This window comes from Sinohyriopsis cumingii, chromosome 11, assembly GCF_028554795.1.
Source record: "Sinohyriopsis cumingii isolate HCF-2022 chromosome 11, ASM2855479v2, whole genome shotgun sequence".
Lineage (NCBI taxonomy): Eukaryota > Metazoa > Mollusca > Bivalvia > Unionida > Unionidae > Sinohyriopsis > Sinohyriopsis cumingii.
In genome coordinates this window covers 21,923,617-21,946,409 of record NC_142971.1, presented here as the reverse complement: position 1 = coordinate 21,946,409, position 22,793 = coordinate 21,923,617, and positions in this window count along the sequence as shown.

Here is a 22,793-nt window from a genome sequence, read left to right as displayed (position 1 = left end):
CTGTTCTTATAAGATCATGAAAAATAGAAATCCTGTCTATTTCGTGTCAGGAAGAGTAGATACAAGTAACCAAGGGTGTTATTCGACAGAGAATTCCAAGTCACTTCAAAAGATCTATACAACAGCTTCAGATTTAATCTTCAGCAACTGTTGGGTGGAAGAGGTGACGGTGGGGTGGAGGGGCTGGGGAGGGGAGAATGCACAATGCCTTCCATTCAGGGATCAAAATGTCCTTCAAACATGCATATGTTTATTTTGAAGGGTCCCTAGAATTAAGAGGTATGGGGCTAGAATGTTTTTCTGTATTTTCAATTTATTCTCTTTCACATGTTTGCATATTATTGTTTATATTATACTAGTTGACAAAGTGAGACGTTCCTGATCATTTAAAGTCAAGAAATATTTGCGTCAGCACTTATATCAGGAAGGGTTTCTTTTGACACGATGTACCGTTTCCTGAGATCTAAATAAGGTGTTGATAACTGCAAATTTTATCAATATTCTAAAATATCTCTCTACAATTTCGTTTAAAGTTTGTTTGCACAAGCTAAAGATCTAGTTAATCTGTACACCTAGATGTGCATCATTTCTGGTATAGATTCCAAACGTTAATATAAATTTAGCCTAGGAATGAATTCGCAGTTGTATGAAATATTCATTAGATTTATTACAAGATACAAGGCATAAAGTTTCCATGGAATTGTTTGTTCACTTTTGCGCCAGAACCTTTACAATATAAATCAAGTATGCCTAAGGATTTAGTAATGACTTCTTTGTCTGATAGTGTCATGGTTATTGGAATGCTGTATGTTTCAAACAATGCAAATGGAATATTTGTGAGATAATGGTTTGGTTTAAGGGGAATTGCCAAACGGTATGTTGCTAGACGATTTTTAAGAGCATATCAAACATAATCTTGTCAGACTATATTTTTTTTAATTGGAAAGGATATTTAATCCCAACCGGATTTACCACTGTCTTTAAATTTATTATAAATTTCACAATATTTGTATCCACTGATCGCAATGTTCACGAAACAAGAAATGAAACAAATTCAGAAGGTCAAATTTCGTGACATACATTGCATTTCCAATTTGATCAATACAGTCGTCGATTTTCGGTAATGGAAATGAATCTGTGTTAGTGACACTATTCACCTTTCCATAATCAGTGCACATACGGAAAGTATTATCTGGTTTCGGAAGATGTATACAAGGTGAACTCCAGTCAGCTTTACTCGCTCTATGACATCATTCTCCAACATATACTGAATTTCTGTTTTCAAATGTTCCTGTTCGAGAGGGTTCATCCTGTATAGGTCTTGTTTCAATGGTGTGGAATTACCAACTTCAAAGTGAATGTAGATTTTATTTGTTCTTTTAGCATTATCTAGAAATAAGTGCTCATATTTAAGTAATAACTGGTTTAGTTCATTCTTTTCTTGTTGCTGCAAATGTGAAAGTTTCTGTTCCAGATTATTCATAATTTCTCAATTACGAAGATTCGTTACTCCAAAGTCAATAGAGTCCGATTGCCTTCCTTCGTTTAACCCTTTAAGATGCATTTCTTAACCAGATCATTCTCAGAACTTTTCTGTACTGACAGGGAAACATATAATAAATGATAGTGCAAAATGCTCTCTTGGACCTTTCGAATTTTCAGCAATGTTTTCAAAATAAGGAAAATATTTATCTACTTCAGTTTCTCTAGAACGGTGTAGTAAACTTATATTATTAGTAACATCAAAACTTGAATTTGCATGTAAAGACGGTATGTGCTTTTTGCTTGCCGGCTCAAATTCTTTTAATCTAATTTGAAATTCTCTTTCTTCCTTTTCTTTCTGTATTTACATTTGCATTTGTCTCTCGCTCCTTTTCTCCAATTGTATTTGCATTTTGTCTCTCTCGCGCTCTCATCTTTCTGCAATTGTATTTTCCTCGTTATGTATCTGAATCTGTCTTTTGTTAAGCTCAATCTTTCTTAACTCTAATTTAATTTTTTTATTTTAAGTTTAATTCCTTTCCTTTTATGTTAGAGTCAGATACAGATTCACTAATCAAATCCAAGATAGTTTTATCGAAAACACCCTTTTCCACCAAATATTGGGAGGAATAATTTGTATTTCTCTCTTCGTTAAAGAATCGTTTGCTTCAGACGGATCCCATTTTTGTGGCTAACTTAAGCAATTCATTCGTTTTCAAACAGTCTAACTGTTCCTGGGTAGGATTTGAATAATGGTCTCCACTTTAGATGACATTGTAAAAAACTTGTTGATTTACTAAAGATTTCTAAAATGTGAAATAATGCATTGGATTAAGAAAATACCAAAACAACGTGGATTAAAATTTTAAAAACAAAGTTTTCTGAAATATTTTAGAGAAATTCGTATGCCGGACGAGCCCTCACTTTTCTGTGACGACTATTCGCTCTTTAAAAGTGATAGAAAAAGAGTAAAGACAACAAACGTTGTACAAATTTAACAAATAATGTATTCGCATAGAATACAAAGTGAAAATGAAAACGAAGAACTTAAGGTATTTCAAAGAAAATCCCAAAATAATCAAGAATTAAAGTCCTACTAATTTAATGTCTTGTATAGCATTCTGTAGAAGTCTCAAATTGATCCATAAACTGAAGGCGATAATGTGTCTGTTATAGCTCCTGGAGTGTTCATGTGCCAACAGTCCTTTTATTGAATGACAGAAATATAATTCCGGGTTTTCTTACACTATAAATTTTAACGACTGTCTCTATCTGAGACTTTTATCAGAGCACATTTGTGTTTCCGGATAAAATAATCACTGAATTCAATAATTTAAAGAAATAAAATTCAGTCCATCTGGACACAATATAATATAAAATTTCAAGGTGCTAGATCTTAAAGCAACTCATAAACCTTTCTCAGTTACACTATATATAGTTCTCTGCTTGACCTCAGGTCACATTTTAAAACTCTAAAAAAGAAAAACATTACCTAATGGAAAATAACCTAATAGAATGATGCTAACGTTTACAAAACAATAACCAAGATAATGTCTAATTCACCCACGAACCGCAAAACTTAGATCCAAATAAATATATTTGCTTCTTTTTTAAATAATAATACTGATGTTAAACCCATACAAATAGAGAATAATTTAGCTTTGTATTAGTTGTTTGAAATGAATTTTAAAAAAATTTAGTCTGGGTCAAGCAGAAATGAATCTAATTTTAGACAAGGTCAAGCCCAACCTACAATGTTACATTACAATAACATGCCATGAAAGGAAATAAAAAATAAAGCTAACTAGCAAACGAAGCAAATTAAATATACATAACAATTTAAAAAAAAATTAAATAACTTAAAGTAAACTAACAGTAACATCAGAAAAATATTTACGACGTAGTCATTGAAATAGCTTGATATGTCTACCTTACGGTGGTGTCCGCTATAGGTGACTAAATGCGTATAAGACAATTATTCTGATTTAATTACCTTGTGCTAATTGGGAGTAGAGGAGTGTCCTATCATGAGCTTTCCCCTTTAAACTGATAGAATTGACTTCCTGTGGATATCAGCTGAAAGTTGACGGAGTTTAAAGTGCACAAAGCAAAAGGTGCGCTTTTGTTGAGTAGAAATGGCGTAAATACCGAATATAAACTTGAAAGAGAAATACATGCTAAAGGCACTAGTAATCCAAAATTATATCTAATGTGATAATGGAAGTTTTAAAAGTTAGATAATATTCAAAACCTTTTACTGCAATTGTCAGTCTTACGTAGTTTCCATGTATGTGTATTCAAGTAAAACATGGATGCATCTACAAAACTGAATCCAAGTTTTATTCTGAGGCAACGCTGATAACAGAGAATACTAGGGTAGGTGAAGTCCATTAGGCCGAAACGCATTCATAAGGCATATTCAACGAGTTCTTTCCATCGACTCGTGTTGTTTTGTACTTGATACATATCCCATCTTTTATGCTTTCCAAATATTTTCATCTTTATTGTATGAATGCATTTCAAAACGAATTAGGATTCATTAAATTTCGATTCGCTAGCGTCTAAAAATATATAAGAACAAATCAAGTTAGTTCTAATCTGGCTGTGTGATGTGCAGAAAAGGACTGAAGAGATGTATCGAATGTCAGATCACGAGTGTAAGATTAAATGGGCATGTAGTAAAATTACAGTCAGGGTAAATTAGGTTCTCTTCCATTCATTTCCCTAAACTGTCTTGAAGAAATAGGAATCAAGTTTAATCATAGGGAACTTTCATATAAATTATGAAGGTCTACAATATTATAATAACTACATTGACTACATTGTTCTAAATATAAATATTGGGATTTGTCTTGAAGCAGTTGAACAAGTCGGATCCATTTTATAAAATTGTGAAGCACTGCATACATTTTTGATAATATGAAGTCGTCATTACGTATCATCAATAAATCATTTTCACTAGTTGTCTTATGATGTCACTCGTTTTAGATGTTTTCGGTCTGAACAATCTCACAATAGGTTGTCACGGTATGTTGTATTCAGGTATGAAGTAGTTACGTGATGAGCTCCGTCTGAATTCACAAACAGTCCGTTTAACTTGAGAAGAGTCAAAATGAAAAATGCACCGTTGTCACGGATGTGGTCTTTCTCTTATCAAGCGAACTCGATGTTAATTTTTCATCATCACCTAAAAGTGCGCTTATACAATTGATTAAATACTCACTTTAATTAAAGGATCAAGTTTATTCAATCATTTCAGTTTAGTTTACGCTGCACCTTTCCACTGAACATTACAAATGAAATTGTTAATATCAAAATTACTATTTAAGTTTAAATCCACCATCGAATCATGCAGATACTTTCAAATACGATTGTAGAAGAAAACTCTCCAAAAATATTTATTTTTCGGTTGTTTTACACATATTCCATTTTGTAGTCTTAAAAAGAATATCACGTTTATTTATTTTTAAAATTATCTCAAAATACAAAACAAAATATTGTTTATGTGACGAAATTATTCTGCTTTAACATTTGTGTTATAATTGGTTGTTAATAGCGAACTCCTGTAGAGATAATTTGGTCGTGAACACCAAAACAAAATATATATCCCATATTACATATGCATAGGGTCAAATCAAACTGAGGTTGTATGAGCTTATAAGGCCCTGCTCACACAATTCCTTAAATTTATTGATTACTGTCTATAACCCTTTGTGGAAGCAGGTTGTTATTTCATAGTATATTAGCTGCGATTAAGAAGAATGAGTCCTTTTTAAAGTTAACATTATTTTTTTCACAGCTTACATAAATAATACATTAAAACACATCATATTTATAATACCCTATTCTGTCAAAATCTATAAATGTGTCGATTTCTATGATAATATATTGCCTATAATTTGCGGTGAGATTTTGTGCTTCTATTTCGTGCTAGAAATGGATACATCTGACAAAGATATAGCAAAACTGACACACAAACTCAGCATTTTTAAACGGGAGAAACGTATACGCCAGGTTGTGTTTGAAACATGGATATATTCGAAACAGCAAATGTATATATCACTGTGACAATAACATTTAGATAACATCGCAAGAATGAATTTCAAATATATTCCAAGTTTCGAGAAAATGATAAATGAAATTTGAAAATGTCAGTAATAGACAAAATGTTCGATCATTTTCATATTTTCAAACCAAAATGAATAAGCAACATAATTCCCTTTCACTTTTTCTATGCATCGACTTATATGAAAGCAAAGTTACAACACCGTGTTCATGAAACTAGTTTAATACTTTGATTGATGTGATATTGCAACGCTAATATATGCAAGATTTTCTGTTACTGTTCCGTGACCGGAATGAAAAATTCCTGCATTCCTTGGATAAAAGAAACGTGTGATACAAACTCTGCATCTTAGGAAATGGCATAAGGTACACGAGAGGTTTAAAGAAAGATAAAGTGGGAAAAAGTCCTCGTAAATATCGTCAGTTAAATGGATCAGAATAGCATTAAGATAGTAAAACAATAATGATTTTGAATATATACGAAGTTTCAATCAAGATATTAATCGAGTCAATTTATTAACAATTTCAAATGCAAGAAAAATTCTAAAAAATGTTGTATCAGTCTCATTATTTATAATCGAAATAGATCAGCGAGACAAACAAGTTTTCCAAACTTCTTCAGGCACCAAAGATATGTGCATGAATTCCATACATGTCTGAAAATAATAACATAATACAAAGTCGATACTAAATATAAACCACTCAAGTTCGGTTCAGTTTATATTTCGTTGAAAAGAAAACAACACATCACAGATATGACTTGTACCAGTAAATTATATTTACAATTGAAAATGTTATCTACACTTCAAAATTGAAAGTATTGTTATAAACCTCTTTTAATTAAACCCTGATATTGAAGATTTTGATCTTCTTTGTAAACTTAATAGATCCAATGGATTACGAGAAATAATCTTTCTCTCCAGAGAAGTTGGTACATTGTGATTAATAAATTCATAAAATAGGAGGAAGTGAGTATTTTCGTATTATTCTAGTAACGGGAAATCAGAATATGTCATTTGACTAGATTAAAACAACCAGAAACACGCGTATTATTAGTCCTTGATGTCAGTGACCTTTGCAAATAAGGGAGCGCCAGCTACCGCAAAAAATACAGTTACCTCACAATAAAGGCTTATGATTGATTGTGTTTTACAGTCGTCTGTCAGGAAGTAAATCTTGTATAAAAGGCCTGATTTGAGCATAGAAGAATCATATCCACTTGCACCGAGCCAAAAAGGTATCCTACTCAGAAAATAGTCAGGTATTTCTGAAATATGAAGATCATCATAAGTTTAGCTCTTTGCATGCTGGTTGCTGCAGTTTCAGGTAAGATACGATTATTCAATTTATCGTTAGATAAATACACGTAGCGAGATATATTTCTCGCAGTTTAGGATCTATCTAGCTGTCTGTCCGTCTGTCTGATGAAAGTATGTATCTGCATGTGTCTTTAAATATTGAATGACACGCAAATATTTAGATCTTTGCATGTTATTGCATGTATGTGGTTGAATATGAGAGTACAGATGTAAAATACCCGGTAACAAGTAGAGCCGTTCGAAACTTCGTTTTATTTGTTCTTGTATTTTGTCTGCGAATATCAGCAGCTAGATATGTAGCTTTTGTAAAGTAAATACACTTTTTTGTTTTCTTCTTGTTTCATTTTGGTAATCATCCGACGTAGCTAAGTACCCTTAGGAAAGTAATTTTTATACTTCCGAAAGGTGTTTGGGCTGACTCCACACCAGTTCTAAAATTACCTACAAGAAGCTGACAGAAAAGCCTCTCGATCTGTGTGTGTGTGTTTGTGTTTGTGTGTGTGTATGTGTCTTCATAAATAATAGATCTGTTTCGGAATATAATTTTAGGGAGTTTCATCTCATTATCTGTCTTTCGCCCTGCATATATTTCTATAGAAAAATCTAAATGGATACAGAGTGGACCGGAATACTTATCCATGTACAAAGCAGATTAATATAGTCATGTATATTGCTCTTTGTTCGACATAAAATGCTCGTTTTTACCTGTACTGAAGAATGCATATTATTATCTTTATTATTACCATATAAATATCTTTTTTATTACTTTGCAGCCCAGCTGTATGGCAGAGGCATTGGAGGTATTGGTGGCCTCGGAGGCATTGGAGGTATCGGTGGCATTGGAGGTATTGGAGCCATAGATGGTATCGGAGGCATTGGTGGTCCGTTTGTGGATAACTGGGGAGTAGGCGGTGGAATTGGAATTGGAAGTACATATTGCCCAAGCACTTATTGCTTGAACGGACAGTGTAGCCAATTGGTTCGCTATGCCTACTATTTGGGTCGACGTTGCTACTGCAGTTGTACAGGATACTAACTTGTCAAGACGTCTATTGTACAGTTGTTACAAATTATTTATTGATTCATTTCATTGAAAATTATTCATGCTTATTTCACATTCCTTCAACCAATAAATTTAAAACGTTGCTCTCGTCTTCAGATAGTTTTATTTCTATATGCATTAAGAGTAATAAACATTGAACCAGAAACACACTATCAGGAAGTAAATAAAAACATGACTCAGTAAAGATGATAGACGCCTTTGAAGACTTACATGCATAGTAGATTTTGTGTTGCTCACTAGAGACACGAAATCTATCATACTATTGTCTTTTCGATGGATGGTAGAGAATATATCCACGATATCTTTATAAAGATGCACATTGAAAACAAGGTTCCACAGCAAAACAATTAATTGGTTTGGAAATAAATAAATATTTGAACAATTTATCTAATGATAGTAAATACAACAATGATGAATGCGCTGTTGCGTATATTAGCATTAGTTTTATTTATTCTTAGTCCCGTTTGAATCACATCGATGTAAATATAAATGGTTCTTTTATTATCATTTTGAAATATTTAGCCAAATTTAGAAGAAAAACAAACAATAATCATAAAACAAGCAATATCAATATAATGAGCTATTAGTGATTGTGTTTTCTTGTTATAATATAATGGTGTATGACTGAATAATAATAATAATAATAATAATAATAATAATAATAATAATAAAGCTATACTACTACTACTACTACTACTACTACTACTATTAATAATAATAATAATGGAGATGAGGAGGGGAAAGAAGGCGATACTGATTATGATGATAAGTATTATGATGGGTTGTCATTTGTTCTTTTAAAACAATTTGCCGAAAACGCCATATAACAATATGATTAATTATTAATGACGAATACAAGGTTGAAGCCGATACATGCCCAATATTTTCTTATCAGCTCTATTCGGCCTTTAAGGTTATTAATTTACATTGCTGAAAACGAAATGTATTTTCTTAGCGGATGTGGTACTACATTCATCATGTTCGGTTGAATTGGTAAATGGAAACGCGGGTAATGAAAAATGTTATGATATAATACATCATAACACAAAGCTGTTTTAATTCCTGATTGCGATTATTTTATCTAACCATCCTATCTATAAGCAATTATCAATGAACAAAGTGACATGAAATGTTCAGACTACAAACAATCATCGAAAGTATAAATTACATGAACAGCAATGTTTAACAACCCGTTAGGGAATATTAGGTTTTGTACAGAATGGTTATTCAAAATGCAGTCAATACATCAACATTAATATCGACTTTATTTCTAATTTATTTGTATCCATGAAATATTCCTCTTTAAAAATAGTGCTAGGATTTTAAAATTGCTGTTCTTATAAGATCATGAAAAATAGAAATCCTGTCTATTTCGTGTCAGGAAGAGTAGATACAAGTAACCAAGGGTGTTACTCGACAGAGAATTCCAAGTCACCTCAAAAGATTTATACAACAGCTTCAGATTTAATCTTCAGCAACTGTTGGGTGGAAGAGGTGGCGGTAGGGTGGTGGGGCTGGGGAGGGGAGAATGCACAATGCCTTCCATTCAGGGATCAAAATGTCCTTCAGGCATGCATAAGTTTATTTTGAAGGGTCCCTAGAATTAAGAGGTATGGGGCTAGAATGTTTTTCTGTATTTTCAAATTTATTCTCTTTCACATTTTTGCATATTATTGTTTATATTATACTAGTTGACAAAGTGAGACGTTCCTGATCATTTAAAGTCAAGAAATATTTGCGTCAGCACTTATATCAGGAAGGGTTTCTTTTGACACGATGTACCGTTTCCTGAGATCTAATAAGGTGTTGATAACTGCAAATTTTATCAATATTCTAAAATATCTCTCTACAATTTCGTTTAAAGTTTGTTTGCACAAGCTAAAGATCTAGTTAATCTGCACACCTAGATGTGCATCATTTCTGGTATAGATTCCAAACGTTAATATAAATTTAGCCTAGGAATGAATTCGCAGTTGTATGAAATATTCATTAGATTTATTACAAGATACAAGGCATAAAGTTTCCATGGAATTGTTTGTTCACTTTTGCACCAGAACCTTTACAATATAAATCAGGTATGCCTAAGGATTTAGTAATGACTTCTTTGTCTGATAGTGTCATGGTTATTGGAATGCTGTATGTTTCAAACAATGCAAATGGAATATTTGTGAGATAATGGTTTAGTTTAAGGGGAATTGCCAAACGGTATGTTGCTAGACGATTTTTAAGAGCATATCAAACATAAGCTTGTCAGACTATATTTTTCTTAATTGGAAAGGATATTTAATCCCCACCAGATTTACCAATGACTTTAAATTTATTATAAATTTCACAATATTTGTATCCACTGATCGCAATGTTCACGAAACAATAAATGAAACAAAATCAGAAGGTCAAATTTCGTGACATACATTGCATTTCCAATTTGATCAATACAGTCGTCGATTTTCGGTAATGGAAATGAATCTGTGTTAGTGACACTATTCACCTTTCCATACTCAGTGCACATGCGGAAAGTATTATCTGGTTTCGGAAGATGTATACAAGGTGAACTCCAGTCAGTTTTACTCGGCTCTATGAAATCATTCTCCAACATATACTGAATTTCTGTTTTCAAATGTTCCTGTTCGAGAGGGTTCATCCTGTACAGGTCTTGTTTCAATGGTTTTGTAATTACCAACTTCAAAGTCAATGTAGATTTTATTTGTTCTTTTAGCATTATCTAGAAATAAGTGCTCATATTTAAGTAATAACTGGTTTAGTTCATTCTTTTCTTGTTGCTGCAAATGTGAAAGTTTCTGTTCCAGATTATTCATAATTTCTCAATTACGAAGATTCGTTACTCCAAAGTCAATAGAGTCCGATTGCCTTCCTTCGTTTAACCCTTTAAGATGCATTTCTTAACCAGATCATTCTCAGAACTTTTCTGTACTGACAGGGAAACATATAATAAATGATAGTGTAAAATGCTCTCTTGGACCTTTCGAATTTTCAGCAATGTTTTCAAAATAAGGAAAATATTTATCTACTTCAGTTTCTCTAGAACGGTGTACTAAACTTATATTATCCCATTTTTGTGGCTAACTTAAGCAATTCATTCGTTTTCAAACAGTCTAACTGTTCCTGGGTAGGATTTGAATAATGGTCTCCACTTTAGATGACATTGTAAAAAACTTGTTGATTTACTAAAGGTTTCTAAAATGTGAAATAATGCATTGGATTAAGAAAATTCCAAAACAACGTCGATTAAAATTTTAAAAACAAAGTTTTCTGAAATATTTTAGAGAAATTCGTATGCCGGACGAGCCCTCACTTTTCTGTGACGACTATTTGCTCTTAAAAAAGTAATAAAAAAGAGTAAAGACAACAAACGTTGTACAAATTTAACAAATAATGTATTCGCATAGAATACAAAGTGAAAATGAAAAAGAAGAACTTAAGGTATTTCAAAGAAAATCCCCAAATAATCAAGAATTAAAGTCCTACTAATTTAATGTCTTGTATAACATTCTGTAGAAGTCTCAAATTGATCCATAAACTGAAGGCGATAATGTGTCTGTTATAGCTCCTGGAGTGTTCATGTGCCAACAGTCCTTTTATTGAATGACAGAAATATAATTCCGGGTTGTCTTACACTATAAATTTTAACGACTGTCTCTAAGACTTTTAACAGAGCACATTTGTATTTCCGGATAAAATAATCACTGAATTCAATAATTTAAAGAAATAAAATTCAGTCCATCTGGACACAATATAATATAAAATTTCAAGGTGCTAGATCTTAAAGCAACTCATAAACCTTTCTCAGTTACACTATATATAGTTCTCTGCTTGACCTCAGGTCACATTTTAAAATTCTAAAAAAGATAAACATTACCTAATGGAAAATAACCTAATAGAATGATGCTAACGTTTACAAAACAATAACCAAGATAATGTCTAATTCACCCACGAACCGCAAAACTTAGATCCAAATAAATATATTTGCTTCTTTTTTAAATAATAATACTGATGTTAAACCCATACAAATAGAGAATAATTTAGCTTTGTATTAGTTGTTTGAAATGAAGTTAAAAAAAATTTAGTCTGGGTCAAGCAGAAATGAATCTAATTTTAGACAAAGTCAAGCCCAACCTACAATGTTACATTACAATAGCATGCCATGAAGGGAAATAAAAAATAAAGCTAACTAGCAAACGAAGCAAATTAAATATACATAACAATTTTAAAAAAATTAAATAACTTAAAGTAAACTAACAGTAACATCAGAAAAATATTTACGACGTAGTCATTGAAATAGCTTGATATGTCTACCTTACGGTGGTGTCCGCTATGGGTGACTAAATGCGTTGAGAGTATTAGACAATTATTCTGATTTAATTACCTTGTGCTAATTGGGAGTAGAGGAGTGTCCTATCATGAGCTTTCCCCTTTAAACTGATAGAATTGACTTCCTGTGGATATCAGCTGAAAGTTGACGGAGTTTAAAGTGCACAAAGCAAAATGTGCGCTTTTGTTGAGTAGAAATGGCGTAAATACCGAATATAAACTTGAAAGAGAAATACATGCTAAAGGCACTAGTAATCCAAAATTATATCTAATGTGATAATGGAAGTTTTAAAAGTTAGATAATATTCAAAACCTTTTACTGCAATTGTCAGTCTTACGTAGTTTCCATGTATGTGTATTCAAGTAAAACATGGATGCATCTACAAAACTGAATCCAAGTTTTATTCTGAGGCAACGCTGATAACAGAGAATACTAGGGTAGGTGAAGTCCATTAGGCCGAAACGCATTCATAAGGCATATTCAACGAGTTCTTTCCATCGACTCGTGTTGTTTTGTACTTGATACATATCCCATCTTTAATGCTTTCCAAATATTTTCATCTTTATTGTATGAATGCATTTCAAAACGAATTAGGATTCATTAAATTTCGATTCGCTAGCGTCTAAAAATATATAAGAACAAATCAAGTTAGTTCTAATCTGGCTGTGTGATGTGCAGAAAAGGATTGAAGAGATGAATCGTATGTCAGATCAAGAGTGTAAGATTAAATGGGTATGTAGTAAAATTACAGTCAGGGTAAATTAGGTTCTCTTCCATTCATTTCCCTAAACTGTCTTGAAGAAATAGGAATCAAGTGTAATCATAGGGAACCTTCATATAAATTATGAAGGTCTACAATATTATAATAACTACATTGACTACATTGTTCTAAATATAAATATTGGGATTTGTCTTGAAGCAGTTGAACAAGTCGGATCCATTTTATAAAATTGTGAAGCACTGCATACATTTTTGATAATATGAAGTCGTCATTACGTATCATCAATAAATCATTTTCACTAGTTGTCTTATGATGTCACTCGTTTTAGATGTTTTCGGTCTGAACAATCTCACAATAGGTTGTCACGGTATGTTGTATTCAGGTATGAAGTAGTTACGTGATGAGCTACGTCTGAATCCACAAACAGTCCGTTTAACTTGAGAAGAGTCAAAATGAAAAATGCACCGTTGTCACGGATGTGGTCTTTCTCTTATCAAGCGAACTCGATGTTAATTTTTCATCATCACCTAAAAGTGCGCTTATACAATTGATTAAATACTCACTTTAATTAAAGGATCAAGTTTATTCAATCATTTCAGTTTAGTTTACGCTGCACCTTTCCACTGAACATTACAAATGAAATTGTTAATATCAAAATTACTATTTAAGTTTAAATCCACCATCGAATCATGCAGATACTTTCAAATACGATTGTAGAAGAAAACTCTCCAAAAATATCTATTTTTCGGTTGTTTTACACAAATTCCATTTTGTAGTCTTAAAAAGAATATCACGTTTATTTATTTTTTAAATTATCTCAAAATACAAAACAAAATATTGTTTATGTGACGAAATTATTCTGCTTTAACATTTGTGTTATAATTAGTTGTTAATAGCGAACTCCTGTAGAGATAATTTGGTCGTGAACACCAAAACAAAATATATATCCCATATTACATATGCATAGGGTCAAATCAAACTGAGGTTATATGAGCTTATAAGGCCCTGCTCACACAATTCCTTAAATTTATTGATTACTGTCTATAACCCTTTGTGGAAGCAGGTTGTTATTTGATAGTATATTAGCTACGATTAAGAAGAATGAGTCCTTTTTAAAGTTAAAATTATTTTTTTCACAGCTTACATAAATAATACATTAAAACACATCATATTTATAATACCCTATTCTGTCAAAATCTATAAATGTGTCGATTTCCATGATGATATATTGCCTATAATTTGCGGTGAGATTTTGTGCTTCTATTTCGTGCTAGAAATGGATACATCTGACATATATATAGCAAAACTGACACACAAACTCAGCATTTTTAAACGGGAGAAACGTATACGCCAGGTTGTGTTTGAAACATGGATATATTCGAAACAGCCAATGTATATATCACTGTGACAATAACATTTAGATAACATCGCAAGAATGAATTTCAAATATATTCCAAGTTTCGAGAAAATGATAAATGAAATTTGAAAATGTCAGTAATAGACAAAATGTTCGATCATTTTCATATTTTCAAACCAAAATGAATAAGCAACATAATTCCCTTTCACTTTTTCTATGCATCGACTTATATGAAAGCAAAGTTACAACACCGTGTTCATGAAACTAGTTTAATACTTTGATTGATGTGATATTGCCACGCTAATATATGCAAGATTTTCTGTTACTGTTCCGTGACCGGAATGAAAAATTCCTGCATTCCTTGGATAAAAGAAACGTGTGATACAAACTCAGCATCTTAGGAAATGGCATAAGGTACACGAGAGGTTTAAAGAAGAATAAAGTGGGAAAAAGTCCTCGTAAATATCGTCAGTTAAATGGATCAGCATAGCATTAAGATAGCAATACAATAATGATTTTCAATATATACGAAGTTTCAATCAAGATATTAATCGAGTCAATTTATTACCAATTTCAAATGCAAGAAAAATTCTAAAAAATGTTGTATCAGTCTCATTATTTATAATCGAAATAGATCAGCGAGACAAACAAGTTATCCAAACTTCTTCATGCACCAAAGATATGTGCATGAATTCCATGCAAGTCTGAAAATGATAACATAATACAAAGTCGAAACTAAATATAAACCACTCAAGTTCAGTTCAGTTTATATTTCGTTGAAAAGAAAACAACACATCACAGATATGATTTGTGCCAGTAAATTATATTCACAATTGAAAATGTTATCTACACTTCAAAATTGAAAGTATTGTTATAAACCTCTTTTAATTAAACCCTGATATTGAAGAGTTTGATCTTCTTTGTAAACTTAATAGATCCAGTGGATTACGAGAAATAATCTTTCTCTCCAGAGAAGCTGGTATATTGTGATTAATAAATTCATAAAATAGGAGGAAGTGTGTATTTTCATATTATTCTAGTACATATTGCCCAAGCACTTATTGCTTGAACGGACAGTGTAGCCAATTGGTTCGCTATGCCTACTATTTGGGTCGACGTTGCTATTGCAGTTGTACAGGATACTAACTTGTCAAGACGTCTATTGTACAGTTGTTTCAAATTATTTATTGATTCATTTCATTGAAAATTATTCATGCTTATTTCACATTCCTTCAACCAATAAATTTAAAACGCTGCTCTCGTCTTCAGATAGTTTTATTTCTATATGCATTAAGAGCAATAAACATAGAACCAGAAACACACTATCAGGAAGTAAATCAAAACATGACTCAGTAAAGATGTTAGACGCCTTTGAAGACTTACATGCATAGTTGGTTTTTTGTCGCTCACTAGAGACACGAAATCTATCATACTATTGTCTATTCGATGGATGGTAGAGAATATATCCACGATATCTTTATAAAGATGCACATTGAAAAGAAGGTTCCACAGCAAAATAATTAATTGGTTTGGAAATAAATAAATATTTGAACAATTTATCTAATGATAGTAAATACAATAATGATGAATGTGTTGTTGAGTATATTAGCATTAGTTTTATTTATTCTTAGTCCCGTTTGAATAACATCGATGTGGATATAAATGGTCCTTTTATTATCAATTTGAAATATTTAGCCAAATTTAGAAGAAAAACAAACAATAATCATAAAACAAGCAATATCAATATAATGAGCCATTAGTGATTGTGTTTTCTTGTTATAATATAATGGTGTATTCTTGAATAATAATAATAATAATAATAATGGAGAGGAGGCGGGAAAAAATGGCGATACTGATTATGATGATAAGTATTATGATGGGTTGTCATTTGTTCTTTTTGTATAATTTGTGGAAACGCCTTATTTCAAAATGATTACTTATAAATGATGAATACAAGGTTTCATCCGATACTTGCCCGAGATTTTCTTATCAGTTCCATTCGGCATTTTAAGGTATTAATTTACATTGCTGAAAAAGTCATGTATTTTCTTAGCGGATTTGGTACTAAAATCATCATGTTCAATTGAATTGGTCGGTGGAATCACAGGTAATGAACAATTTTTATGATATAATACATCACAAAAGAAAGCTGTTTTAATTCCCGATTTCGATTATTTTATCTGACTATCTCTATCTGTCGGTCTCTCTCTCGAAAATATATCTAATTTACCATAACGTATCTATCTATCAATTTATCTCTCTGTTCGTACACAAGGATCTGTGGTAATTCTATCTGCATTTCTAACCCTTTCCTTTCTTTCATCACACACACACACACACACACACACACACACACACACACACACACACATATATATATATATATACATATATATATATATATATATATATATCTTAATTGATCTCAAAACATGGGATGTTCGACAAAGATGTAACTGATTGCGATTCTAGTCAGTTGCACATCCGATTTTATATCTAACTGATGAACATTCAAAGCGAAAGAGCCACGTTCGATTCAAAAGTGTGCAAAGACTGAAAGGATATGTATTGTTGTTGTAGTGTTTAAAGCCATTTTTCAGCACACGATAGGCTATACATGGCGGCCAGTATTAATGGTGGAGGAAGAACCCGGGAAAACCCCAGAAAGAACCACCGACCCACGAGAAGCTACTGGCAAGCTTTCTCACATACCCACATTGGCTGAATCTGAGACTCGAACCCACGCAGAGAGAGGTTTATTATCTGTAACGGAGAGCGCTTTAGACCACTCGGCCACTCGGGGCGCCACTGAAAGGATATAGTAAAGTCTTTAAACCTATGGAAACAATTGACTGCCTATTATGCTATATGGTGCCATTATTCCTTTGAATTATGACGGATTAAGAGACATTGTGCCTTAACAAAGATATATATATATATATATATATATATATATATATATATATATATATATATATATATATATATATATATATATATATATATATATATATATATATATATATATATATATATATATATATATATATATATATAGATATATATATATATATATATATATCGGTTGAAAATAAAACCGGGGCAACAGTGTTGGATTCGAGCAGTGTTTTGTTTGCTGGTATCCTCTGTTTTGGGCGTTTTACATATATATATATATATATATATATATATATATATATATATATTATATATATTATTTAAGATGACAGGATGAGCCTGATTTAAGCGTTCATAATGTTGATATGTGGTTATCACATATTTTCTACTAATATTTTTGAAGAGACATTATGTATCTTTTTCTTCCCAAATAATGGCAATTTGTTTAATTAAACACTTTAGAAATGCTCAGATCATTTACAGATACCGAACCTTTTATTGATCCAATCGAGAATCTTTCTATTTCAGGAATGCTATAAAGTTCATAACATTCAAATTATTTCTACAAGGAATGGCGACTCTGCATACAACATGATGTTTTAAAGGGTTGCATTTCGTGAACGTCAAAGCACTTGAAGTAAATCCTTTGTTTCCAAATTGTACATAATTAACTGTCTTTTTAACTATAATATGTTAGTTTCTGTTTTGTTTATATTCGATGACGCATTGTTTTTAATGATAATGTTTATACTATAGTGTTTCTACCGGAAATTTTCATTGCCAGCTATTATTTTGTCCGAACTAAATATCATAATCCAAGTCTGACTCTGGGAAAAGCAAAGTATATAAGAGCTTGTAAAATATATTTAGTGCATGTGTATAAAATATAAACTTTTATATTAATGTTGAGATATATAGCATATCATCTGTTTGACCACTTATCAAATAACCGCTATTTTACCCTTGCAAATTCGACGCAAGTTTATCAAGTTTCATTTGTACAGTTTTTGAATTTTTGTCGATAAGCCCCAGGGACTAACTAGTAACCCTTTAATATGTATTCCATAGTCAGCAATTTGCTGTTCTGACAGGGAAGCATATACGAATTGGGCTTTCCCAAAAGTCCAAAGCTCTCTTGGCCATTTCGAAGTTGCAGTAATGTTTTCAAAATGAGAAAAATATTTATATACTTTTTTTCTCTAAAAGGGGACATTAATCTAATAGTCTTAGTAACTTCAAACCTTGAATTTGTATGTAAAGAGCGGATGTGCTTTTCACTTGACATCTCTCGTTTAATCTAAATTGAAATCCTATTTCTTCCATTTAATGTGCATTTGCATTTGTATATATCTCTCCACTTTCGCCAAATGCTTTTGTAGCTGTTTCTCCTTTTATTATTCAAAGCATTCTCCTCTCTTTTCCTCTTTATCTAATTGCATTTGTTTCTCTTCTATCTCTTTCTGAATCTCAAGCCATCTTAACTATAATTCCATCTTGTATTTTAATTTTTATTTCTTTATTTTTATGTTAGAGTCTGATACAGACTTACTAATCAAATCCAAAGCGCGTTTATTCAAAGCACTCGTTTTCAACAAATATTGGACCAAGATAATTTGTATTTCAAGCTTCGTTAAATAAACATTTGCCTCAGAAAGATCATATTTTCTGGCAAATCATCGTGTACAAGAATTCTAACTGTTCCTGGGTAGGATTTGAAATAAAGATCTCCACTTTAGACGATACTGTTTAAAGGTTGTTGATGTCACTAAAGATTTATAAAACGTGAAATAACACCTGGTATTTAAAAAATCCAATAGAGGTGAATTTTAATTTCAAAAACAAAGTTTTCTAAAATATTTTAGCAAAATTTGTTTCCCAAGGAGTAGCACCCAATTTTCTGTTACGAGTCTATGCTCTTAATTTAATTAACAGAAGAGGGTGGGGAAAAAATGCATTGTAAAATGTAACAAATAATTGTATCTCTCTGAAGTACAAAGTGAAAACAATTAAACAATAACTTACGGTATCGCGAATTAAATCCGATAATATTCAAGGAATTGCAGACACAAGTCCTAGTAATTTAAAGTCCTGAATAAAATTCAATAAATGTCCAGAAAATATTTGAAAATTGAAGTCGATGACGTGTCTGTGGTAGCTATTGAAGTGTTGATGTATCAAGTCTTTCTTTGAATCACAGAAATATTATTCCAGGTTTTATTTCAGTATAAATTCAAGTGAATGTTTTATCAACGAATTCTATCAGAGGACTTTTGTATTTCCAGACAAAATAATCACTTGAACAAAAAAAGATTCCAACCCAAAACGCCTGATCTTTAAATAATACAACTTAGAAGTACTAGATGTTAAAGCCCGAATGGTAAAATCCTCACAGTTACAATATATATATAGTTCTCTGCTTGACTTCAGGTCACAATTAGCAGTTTCTTAACAACAAAACATATTACCTAATGGAACAGAACCTTCTAGGCTGATCTAATGAGTATTGTTTACTTACATTACAATAACATGCAAAATTAACTTCGGTTATTCCAAAAACCCTACCCAAATAAGAATATTTACTCCTTCTTGTTTACGTGAATAAAAATTCCGATATTAAGTTCATACACATAGAGAATAATGAAGCTATTATTAGTTGTTTGAACTGAATAATAAAAGGGACAGATTTGGCCAATCACAAATGAACTCAGTTTTGGACAAGGTCAAGTCCAACATATATATAGTTGTATTGTAAGCAAGGCTATCACCTGAAGTTAATTAACGGTGGTGCGTCTACAATGTCATACAAGCTATCCTGAGTGTACCGGAAGGTAAAGTTTGTTCAGGAAGTAAACAATAAACAACGAATTAGGCTGCATTTACTTTATTTCATCAGGAAAATGGCTTCTATGGCTAGATATGAGGAGAATGAAGGACACGTATAAGAGACTGAACGTATGCATAGGAAGGTCAATAAAGGCACTATGACGCATATGTAGGCCAGCGGGAATTCGAGAGTGTTCCAGTTCAAGCTGATCTCAACCAACAAGCCATTATGGATAGTGAACAGGAACCAGTTATTAGGTGAAGACATGTCGGACAATTAAAGTTCGAAACATTCACTTGATTTTATGACAATTTATGTGCTATCAATATTAAACGGAGATCTAATTTGTAAACAAACGATGGAAAGTTAATCATCCGCTCTTACTGAGAAGGATGAATTTAATTGAGACGGACATAGATTCAGACTGAAATCAGCTCCTAGTAACAAAATTTAGTAAACCCAAACAGAAACATGATTTAACATATCCATAGCGTACAGGGAGTATATGATATATTTATAGTTACTCTACGCAAAAGTGATTGGGCGGAGGACATGTGAGTTAAGTCTGTAAAAGTAAATAAAATTAAATTACTATGAATTTTTAGAACGAATTTCATAAACATGATGGGAATAACTTTTCCGTCTATAATTATTACAAAATTTGCAAGTAGTAAATTTACTGTTTTGGCGCACGTCTTGCCCGAACAAGAAAAGTCCTTTCTGCATTCAATGTAAAACAATATTGCGATCCATACGATTGTTTGATTGAAGATAGTGTACATATGCCAATGGCTGGAAGTTTGGGTTTGGTATTGACAGTGTGGTTTGATATTGACATTGTGGGTTAGTAATTGACAGTATGGGTTAGTAATTGAGAGTGTGGGTTAGTTATTGTAGTTATTGACAGTGGGGGTTTGGTATAGACGGTGTGGGTCTGGAATTGACATGTGTCGGTTTTGTATTGACAGGTGAACATACCTTGATATATAAAAAAATGCAAAAGTAAACAACATTAGTAAAGTTACCAAGAACAATAAGAACGATACACGAATTGGAAACAGCGATTGTAGGAATTATTGATAAGTAAATCATTGCTTGAACCAAGCATGTACTTAAGTAGCAAGACTGTTGAAGTATATATCACTGACAAAACACAATACGAATATCTAATATAAATTAAGTGCAGCAAGAATGTCATACGTATAGTGAGCAAACATCAGGAAGGGCACAGCAAAACTATATGTGTTAATTAAAAGGGTGAGAGAAAGATAGCTACAGAGAGGGATAACAAGTTAAATTCGTCATCAGGCTGATTACAAATAGTCATCCACATGTAGAATACATGTAACATAACGCTCGTGGAATCATAGGTTAATGGATTAGCAATCAGTTAGATCATGTGATTCTAACTTGGAGTTCATGCCGCACATGTCAATTAAGATAGCTAACTTTAATTGTACACATATGTACGTACATTGATCAGAGATTATCAGTTCAAGAAATTTCTTTAGATGTCACCTAATTGACAGTTTACACTGCGATATTATCAACTTACCATCCATAACTAACTTAATGCACCAATTCACAATTTATGTAAGGATTCGCGAGTACGCCTACAACGCAGTTCTTTGGAAGAGTTTGATTCCGATCACGTCACGTACACGTGAATTATATCCGTTACCGTCCGTCATGGACATCATTTACTATCCGCTTTTTATTAAAGTAATTAATCTGTCCATTGTAAATATTGTATTCCGCATTATTTTTAATATTTATTTACCTTTAGTCTTGAAATCGAAGAGTTTTAATTTGCATTTATTGCATTTTTCCAAAATAAATACCCTATACGAAAAGAAATAACAAATGGCTCTTGGAAAATCAAAGTACATAACAGTTTGTACATATTTACCTAGTGCATCAATGTAAATATAAACTTTTGTATTAATTGTGAGGTATATAGCAGTGCTTCTAGTTGACACAGGATATTCTGCTTCTTTTGCAACAAAATGTTTTGATTTTTTTGCTTACTTTCTATGTTTTATCTTCATACTTTGATCTGTGGGCATGATTAGTGATTTCGTTAATGGTTATAATAGGCATTATAAAGTTACAAATCAGCATGAGATGTACAGACTAAAAACAATTCCCGCTTTTATTCATTTCTCTTTAAAATAGTGTGAGAATTTTCAGTTCTTATTAAGTTAAGGACATGATTAATACATATCAGTTTCGTGTCAGGAACAGCAGATGAAAGGTAATCCAGGGATGAAAGAGAAAACCAAGTAACCTCAAATGTACCTAACTACAGTTTAAGTCTGAACCAGTAGAATAACAACACCACCACCCCCGCAATTGGCGGGGATGGGACGAGAGCTAGCCCAGTAAGGTCCAGTAAGGTCCAGTTGGGTGGGGACCGGTCCAGTGAGGGCTTAACATTTCCATCAAACATGCAAAATTTCATCGGGAAAGGACCCAGAATAACATTTGGCAAGGAGAGCGTGACTATAATTTTCTGTTACACTTTGAGTCTGAATATATGTGATTTTTTATGTCAATTATTGAAATTCTACGTTTTTGCGTATTACTATTGACACAATCATTGTTGACCATTATAAAGTCACGATTTAATTGATTTACTTCATCAACAAATATATTAGGAAGAAGCTGAACGATGTAACGTTTGCTGGAAACTAAAATAGTATTAATATCTGCAATTGTACCTTTTATTGCCAAT